Source organism: Pleurodeles waltl, chromosome 5, assembly GCF_031143425.1.
Source record: "Pleurodeles waltl isolate 20211129_DDA chromosome 5, aPleWal1.hap1.20221129, whole genome shotgun sequence".
Classification (NCBI taxonomy): Eukaryota; Metazoa; Chordata; class Amphibia; order Caudata; family Salamandridae; genus Pleurodeles; species Pleurodeles waltl.
In genome coordinates, this window is record NC_090444.1 from 511,776,637 (window position 1) to 511,785,945 (window position 9,309).

The window sequence follows — 9,309 nt, forward strand, 5'->3', positions numbered from 1 at the left end:
CCCTGAGTATCAAGCAACAGGAGGTAAGCCAACAAGCCCTTGGAGATCACTTCAGTGGCAAGGTCTCTCTCGGCAGGGTCAGAGAGTGGGAGGCAGCAAGGCAGAAAGAAAGCAGTCCTTCCAGGTAAGCAGTCTAGCAGAGTGGCAGTCTTTGATGCAGTACAGCAGTTCTTCTGACAAAGTCCAGTTGTAGGTCTAGAAGAGTCTGATTTGGTGGGGTCAGAGACCCAGTATGTATACCCAGGTGTGTCTCTGCAGTGGGGGTGACTTCAAAGAAGGTCTTCGAAGTGCACAGAGGTCCTTTCTTCCTAGCCCTGGCTTCTGACTACCAGTAGGGGGAAATGAACCCTTTGTGTGGGGATAAGCACTGCCTATCCAGGTGTAAGTGTCAGCCCCTCCCACCGTTCCTACCCAGGAAGAGCCATCAGAATGCAGATGAGTGGTCAGACACCTAATCTTCCTGTGGTTGTGGTTGTCTGGAGGGAATGCACAAAATTTAGCTTTCACCCACCCTAGATGTGTATTAGAGACAGGCTGTAGGCCCACAGAGCTGTAAGAGCAGAGAAATGCCCACTTTCTAAAAGTAGCATTTCTAAAATAGTATTGTTAAATCCGACTTTACCAAAGAGGATTTATCATTATCATTCCAGTGATATGAAACATGACATAAAAACTCCTTCTTAATCTTCTAGGACATGTAAAATGTAAAAGTACATGCCCTACCTTTTACTTACACAGCACCCTGTCCTGTGGACTACCTAGGGCCTACCTTGCGGGTGACTTATGTGTAATAAAAGGGGAGTTTAAGGCTTGGCAAAGAGTTTTAAATGCCTGTCAAAGTGGCAGGAGAACTTCACACCCAGACTTTGCAGTGACAGGCCTGAGACATGTTTAAAGGGCCGCTTGTGTGGGTGGCACAATCAGTGCTGCAGGCCCACTTGTAGCATTAAATTTACAGGCACTGGGCACATATGGCACACTTTACTAGAGACCAATAAATAAAGTAAATATGCCAACTGTGTGTAAACCAATGTTATAACATTTTAAGAGAGCGTACAAGCACTTTAGCACTGGTTAGCAGTGGTAAAAAGCACAGTCCTAAAGCCAACAAAAACAAGGTCAAAAAAGAGGAGGAAGGCAAAACGTTTGAGGTGACCCTTCAGAGGGGGCCGTTTTCCAACACTCAGTCAAACATGTGCCTGAGTGTCTTTCACTCTCTCTCCATCCACCTCTGGAAGGAGGTTCTGTCCAGGCCTGGCATAACTCAGGATTACCCACAAAGGGGCAAATGGGAACAGGAAAGAGGTTAAGTCTCTTTTCACTGCTATCTTGTCCCATATCTCTAGCAGGGCTCTAATGACTAGGGATCAGTAGACTGTCATGGTCTGATACGCTTTAGGTTGTCAAGGGGTGTCCCACAGTGGTCCCCCTGACATTGTATGATCTATCATGCAGCACGCCTTGCTCATTTCAAGACATGTCCGGTGGATTAGGTATCACAAACAGGTGGCTTCGTAATAGTTGGTGAGGTCCAGGAGCCCCACCCCAGTTGTAAGCCAAAGGAGCAATATATTGCATAGGGGCTGTAAGTCTGCTACATAATCTTTGGTCAGCTGGAGGGGTAAAGTCTGGAAGATGTAAAGTGTAGCATGTTTTATATTTCCAGCTATTTAGTTCTGCTTGTACTCTTTACTAGAGCCTTTGAAGATTTATGTTGTTTGTTTTAGAGAGGGTGGGGGCCTGCGCCAATCCCAGGTAATGCATGTGGTCTGGCACCCATCACAGAGGGCTTAATGTTTTTAGTTGTTTGATTGTTTTCTTTGGGGTGGAAATGTATAAACTTTCCATTTTAAAAGTGTTAATTCTGAACCTCAACACATTCTGATAGGTACTTAATGAACTGGACTGCTGTGAGGGAACCCAGGGGGTGTGTGAGGGAGAGGAGGATGTTGTCTTCAAACATCATGAGTTTAATGTCCTGAGTGACAAATGTAATACCTGCTGTGTTGGAACAGGCTCTGGGTGTTATGCTAGGGTTCAAGCATGAACATAAAACACAGGGTGATAGTGAACATCTCTGCCTTGTGCCCTGCTCAATCATGATCCAGTGTGAGTGGAATCTATTGAGACATATTTCCTCCCTTGGTGCTTGGCTTTTTAATACTTTCCCCAGATTGTCATTCAGGTACGAACTCAGAATGGTCAGAGGCAAACCAGTTCTCTAAAATGGCTGTAATTGTAGAGCTGCTATCTTAGTGAAATTTTTTGCATCTACATTGAATAGAGATATGGGCCAGTAGGAGCCACACTCCATGGGAGGTTTGCCTGGTTTAAGGATGAGGGAGATGGCAGATTCAATCATGGAGGGTGTCACTCATCCGTCATCCATCATTTCCTGGAAAACTTTGTGTAAGAGTTGAAAGAGGGAGGGCGCAAAGTACAGGCAGGAGGCAGCCATGAACCCATCTGTGCCAGGGGATTTGGAGAGGTGCAACTTACATATAGCTTGGAGAAATCTCTTCTTTAGTAATGGGTACACCTAGTCATTCCCTACCTGACCATTGGAGTCTGGGTAGCATGGCAACTGCTAAGTATGCAGCTCATACCTGTGCATCAGTCAGTTCATTCATGTACAGGTATGTATAGCATGCATGGAAACATTTGACGTTATAAACATCTTGAGTATGACCCACACCATTGGGGGATCTGGCTTCCGCTATTAGCATTTTGGACCTCTGGGATGCAGAGGAAGTTAGCTTAGAGTCTGCCTGGTTTGTTTCCAGTCAAGTGGTATTTATTGTCTAGCTGAGTGAGGAGATATCCCGCTCTATCAAACTCTAGGGTCGTAATTTGGCCTTATACCATGCTGATTTTCCTCCAGAGCTTTTGAGAGTAAGTGCGCTTGTGGTCATGCTCAGAGTGCAGAGTTCGTGTGTCAATTTTGTTTTCAAGGCTTTTCTCATTTTACGTAAGCACACAGCTTCTGCAATGAAATTGCCATGCAGTTCTGCCTTTAGTGCATCCCATAGGGTCGCATCTTCACTGCATCTGTATTGTTCTATACAATTTAATTGGCTTTGCTCGCTCTGATATTAGTGATCGTCACCGGGTCATGGAGCAGTGAGCTGTGGAGCTGCCAAAAGTCACCTCTCCCCCGGGGTGGCCATCCTTTAGTCACTAGCTTAGAAGTGACTGGCCAGTGATCTGAAAGTGTAAGAGGGCGCTGCACCATGTCTAGGAGGTCAGGTAGCAGCTGTTTATCAGCCTGGCATAGGTCTTATGAGCTTCAGAGTAATGGGAGTAGTCTCTGCCAAGAGAGTGCCCACTCTTCCAGGATTCGACCAACCCCAGATCCTCGAGGAGATTCCTGCCTGCTGCTGATGAAACTGAGGATCCCCCCACCCACCCCCCCAACAGGCATTGTCTGCATCTGCTCCCACCTCAAATATTAAGTCAAAATCTCCCCCAACCATTAGCGGCACTGTGAACAGGCAATCAACTGGCAAAGTGTACCTGTCAGGAATTGCTCCTATCCCTGATTCGGGAAATAGTCAGAGACCAGGATCCAGGATCAGCAGGACCCCTCTCGGAGTCTCCATTATATCAGGGCCTGTCATGTCCCTGCATGTCTCAGTGACTACTAAGGTGCATTGCATATGGATCAGTATCCCCACGTCAGCAGTCTTCTTCTCACACAATGAGTGGTATTGGTTGGGAAAAAGCATGGATTTCAGACATGGTTGATCCTCTCTAAGGGAGTCTCCTGGAGGAACCTTAAATCTGTGTACAAGTGGGTCAGTTCATGAAGGATAGACCTCCGTTTGAGGAGGTTATTAAGGCCCCTATCATTATAGGTAGAGAGTGTCATTCTAGCGGCCATCATGAGGTGTATGGTGTTGCTGTGCTCCTCCTGCCCCTTATGGGTCTTGTTAAAGGTGTTGTATATTTAAATCGTGGGAGAAGGTTCTTCACCAGCTAGCCCACCCCAACATTTCTCCTACAAGAACTTTTAACAAAAAAGTGTTCAACTTCAAAAAATATATGGAAAATATATTTCCCCACAACTGATCTTGGCAAGAAAACTTAGGGCCTGATTCTAACTTTGGAGGACGGTGTTAAACCGTCCCAAAAGTGGCGGATATACCACCTACCGTATTACGAGTTCCATAGGATATAATGGACTCGTAATACGGTAGGTGGTATATCCGCCACTTTTGGGACGGTTTAACACCGTCCTCCAAAGTTAGAATCAGGCCCTTAGTGTCCAGTCTGTCTTTCCATCTCCCATCAGAGCAATACCTGTATGAGCGTGTGAGATAAAGGCCTTTGGTGTCCGTAGTCTGGCAAGACAGCTGCCCCAGAACACGGTATTCATTGCAGTTGAGATAGATACAGCCCCTCTGGTCCCCCTTCCCAGTCTTCTCGATGCATTCATCTCCCGCCATTCTCCCCCACAGGTTCCTCCAAAGAGGGGTCAGGAGAGTCCTGATTACATGAGTCCATAGTTCGTGCCCCGCTGACCTTCTGGACCTGCTCCAATGCTGCCCTCCAGCCAACCAGAATTTCCTCCTTTTTCGGGCCCTCCTAGTATCCTGATGCCTCACCATTGTCCATATGGGTCCCACTGGCATAAGCAAGTCTGTCAGGCAGTCAGCCTCCTCCATAGGATGCAGTGGACTCAGGACCTGTCAGGTCTTCTGGATCGACTTAAGAGCGCGCTTCTTGCCCTTCCACTCAAAGAGGAACTGTAATGTGTGACACCATCTGTAACGCACCTTGTTGGCCCTCAGGCAAGCGGTAACCTCCTGGAAGGTCCTCCGCTTCACCAGGGTCACTGTTGCTAGGTCTTGATTGATCTGCAGATCATCCCTGTTGTACTGTATGGGGTCTCCCATCCAGGCCACCTCTAGGATTACTTCCTTGTCTATAAAGTGATGGAAACAAACCAGTTTGTCCAGAGGGTATTTCTCATTCTGGGTCCTTCCTCCCGGGCTGTCTCTGTGTGATCACTTATGTGGAGAGGGTCAGGGCATGTTCCTCCAGTAATGCCTTAGCCAAACACTGTATGTATTGCCTTATCTTCGCTCCTTCTTTGCCCTGAGTAACTCCTCGGATGTGGCACCTTCTGGAGTGGTTCTCAAGGTCCTCTGGTTTTTCCTGGAGGATCACAAGTTGTTCAATGACTGTCACCAGCCAAGAGCAGTTCTCTTCCAATTCCAAGATGCACTCATCTTGGGTCATTTCCAGTGAGTTGATTCTATGCTCTAGGTCATGCGGGCATGCCTATGTTATGACAAATGTTGTGGAAGGATTGTTTCAATTGCTCTAATTTTCATTTTTAAGTCAGCAAAAAAGAGAGAATAAAGCCTTGAGTGATAGATTCATCCCCTGTGGATTTGGGGGCTCTCTCTGAGTCTATGTCATGTTCTTTTATTGTTCCTTTATTGAGGCATCACACTGTTGCCTAGTGACTGCCATCTCCATCTGGGTGCAACTCTCTCAAGGCCTCCCCCTCGCTGGAATTTCTGGGGACTTTTGCACCTCTGCGAGCTTAGGGTATGTCCCTCTACCCTCTGCAGTGGGGCCCTTGCCCCTCTGTGAGTTCAGGGTGAGTGTGGCCTATCATGAGGCTCCCACTGTGTGATAGGTTCTGTATTTAGGAGGCTCCTGTATCACTGACAGTGGGCTGAAGATGGGCATCTGGTCATCAGTATTTTCCTGGTTGGCGAGGCCGTCTTGTGGCCCCTGGAAGTGTCTCTTGCTGGGGGGGGTGGAGGCACAGATAATTCAACTCAACACATCAATAGATGTTGGCAGGGTACTCAGCTGCTTGCCTCTTCAGAGGCTCCGCTGTCTTTCCCCTGCCCCCCCCCCTGCTTCATGGGACCCTACATGTACCCCTGTCTAGGTGCACCAGTAGGCCAGCCGACCTCTCTTGTCCAGGGCCAGCACGCCTGCCCAGCTGCCCTCCTTCCAATGGGTGTTTTTCTTGGGTGCTGCCCCCCTCGCTAAGGACTTCTGTAGTCTGTCACGTTGCCCAGGCAGCTCTTCTCAAGGGGCACACCTCTGTCTGGTCAGTCCTTGGCTGCCCCTGCAAGGTCCACCATCACTCAGCTTATGCATCACACCCTTGCGGCAGCCGGCCCAGCACTGCCTGACTCACCATGTGGGTTGGCACCTTTCTCTCCTCTTACCTCATCGCACCATCCTGCTTGGCCAGCGGACCCCTTGGGTTTGCAGGACCCAATGCCTGGCATCTGGGGGAAAGGTATAGCCCCCTAGAAACTTTGCTTCAACCGCAGCCTGGAACGGAGATTCATGCTTGCGTCAGGTGCCATCTTGGGCTTGGCCATGTCTCCCTGGATCGCAGATTTTAGATATCAACTTAGGACGTCCTGGGAGAACTGAAATGAAAGACCAGGAAGAATAGTATGAAAAAATGGAAAATATGAGTTAAACCTATATTGGATCCTAGATTTTAGATATGGTCAATTTTGGAAAACCTGGGTAGACTGAAGTGAAAGATCAGAACACCTTTTAGAATATTTTAAGCATTTTCTATGTAAATTGCTGATATTATTTGACTGCTATGTGACTTTTATAGTTTGGAATATTGTTTCCCTTCCAAAGTTGTCTATTACCTGTTTCTTGTGTTTCTGTCTTAAGAATGCACCCTGGAATGTTTTGATTGAATATGGTAAGTATTGTAATTTGCTCTTGTTTGTAGAAGCATTTTGCTAAACTCTTTAATGAACCTCTTTACTTATTTTTCTTTAATACCAAAGGTTTATTGCATTTTTGTAAATGCATTTTAATAACTTGTGACTCACAAATAGTGTTTTGTTGTTGTTTGATGGTTGTAGTTGTTTCTTTGGTTACTAATTTTAGTTTCAAGGTATAATACATATTTCTGTTTGCGTCCTATTGCATACTTAATAGCTCTTTTATGAATAGAATAAAACATCCTGATAACCCCTATTTATGGCTATTCCAAATACTCTTTCAAAATAAATAGACACAAGAGTCAACTTAAGTTATCTGTAGTTTACTATCTGCTTATTCCACCTGGCTACGTGACATTTACCACATTCTAAGAAATCAGTTTATTGGAATTCTTGCATGTAGTAAAAATCTAATTAAATCTGGGTTTTTGAACAATCTTTTTTTTTTATTTGCAGTGCCACTAAGCCTAGCTCACTCCAGATGCATCAGAGTGCTGTAGAGGCTAAGCGTATAACAGAAACAAGAACATTGTGTCATGAAAGCATCGCTATATGACAAACAGCAGCCACCTAGAAATAGGCTCTGTCAGGCAAGACATTCTTATAAAACTGCAAAGGCAACCTGCAACTGCAATATGGAATCAAATCCGGAACACACCTTGCAAAAACATTAAATCCAGGAAACACTGTATGAAAAGCACACCTTGTGAAGGGTAACCAGTACAATTTGGTATCATTGCAGAAAGGTGAAAATTCAGAAAATCTGAAACATATGCCAACAAAGCAGGTCAGAAGAGCCAAACAGGAGATCACAAAACAACCTGCCTGAGAAGAAGGTGTGAGAGGAGCCAAAGAGAACAAAAACAACTAGCAGATGTGTTGGGTCCTAGCATGCTGTATGGAAGGCGTTCCACATTCCAGGTGGAATGTGGAAAGCGGGGGAGAGAATAGAAGGCTGGGGTCGGTTGGGAAAAACAGTTACGATGTAGACGTGGACGTAGGAGGAAATAAACTATAGCACTCTTACCCGGTGTCATCTTCCTTTCAATGGCGACGAGGGGACGAGGACATACACGCAGCGCAGTATTATTATGTTCCTGATGTGCCTGCGTTTTCGGTGAAACTAACAGCACGGCAGGTGGATTAAAGACACATCCGCGTTGGGCACTTTGAGGACGGAGGCAGAGACTGGAAAACGAAGAGGTTGTGGCGTAAGTGACCGAGGTACGCCTTCAAGGAAATATATTTGGCAAGGAAAGCGAGCGTGCATATCGCACATGATCGATTGAGAAGGAGTAAGTGAGGAAGGACAACGGAGGTGTTGCTGTCAACACAACATGCATGTCCGGCAGCCATTTTGACTGGTTGGGAATAAAACACAACAAGCCCAACCAGTCATAGAAACAAATGCTCAACTGTGGCGGCCATCTTGGGAGTATAAAAAGGAAAAATTGTCATTCCCTTACTATGAACAAGAATTTACAGAGAAGGGAAATAGAAGAACAAGTAGTAGTGGAAAAATAATTTGCTGCACTGTGTCAACGCTTCAAAAGAGAATAAAGTAAAGAAAGAAAAGAAGAAAAAAATACAGGACACTTCGAAACTATATTTTGATAAAACAAGAACGAGATATCTGGGCAACACATATTTTAATTAAATCTTGGATACAATGGAGAGGATATTGGCACCTGCACCATTATTACAGACGGCAGGAACACCGTCTGTAAATTGGCAAACATGAAAAGAGACATTTGAAGCATATTTGGAGGTGATTGAAGGCAAAATCTTTACATCTAAAAAGAAAAAGCACTGTTAATCTACAATTTGGGAACAGAGGGAAGGAACATCTTGAAAACACTGCCCTTAGAAGCAGTTAATATACTAACAGTGGGGGATGATGGAGTAGGGTCGACGTCCACAGTTGATGAGTATGCCTCAATAATTAGCACTTTGGATAAGAGATTTAATCCAAGGACAAATATTGTTCTAGAGAGACATAAATTTCTTCAGCGTGCACACATTCCAGGAGAGTCAATCGATGATTTTGTGGCAGCACTACGTACACTGGCGGGCAATTGCAATTACAGAGAGTTTAGACACAAGATCATACGTGATCATCTAATCGACAGAACAAATAACAAAAAGATTCAGGAAAAACTTTAAGCTATGGAAGACCCAGATTTAGAAACGGCTTTGAAGTTGGCAAGAGGGATAGATCACTCACAGAACTATATGTGGGAAATGAACGACAACCCCAAAACTACGGAGAACAGATATGTCAAATCAAAACAGGCAGCAAAAACAACTACGAAGAGTAGCAAAGCAAGTGGATGTGACAAACATGAACTTTTGTCGTCCAGGAACAGGAATGTCACTAACGACATGTCTTGCTACAGGTGTGGAAGTAGAACTCATGTTGGCAATTTCAAGAACTGTGCAGCTGTGAATCAATTGTGTTCCAAATGTGGGAAGAAAGGTCACTTCGCGAGGGTGTGTAAGGGAAACATTGGCATGAAAAATACAGCGCAGACAATCAAAATGATTGACAACACCTATGCCACTTCAGATGAAGATAAAAATGTTATGC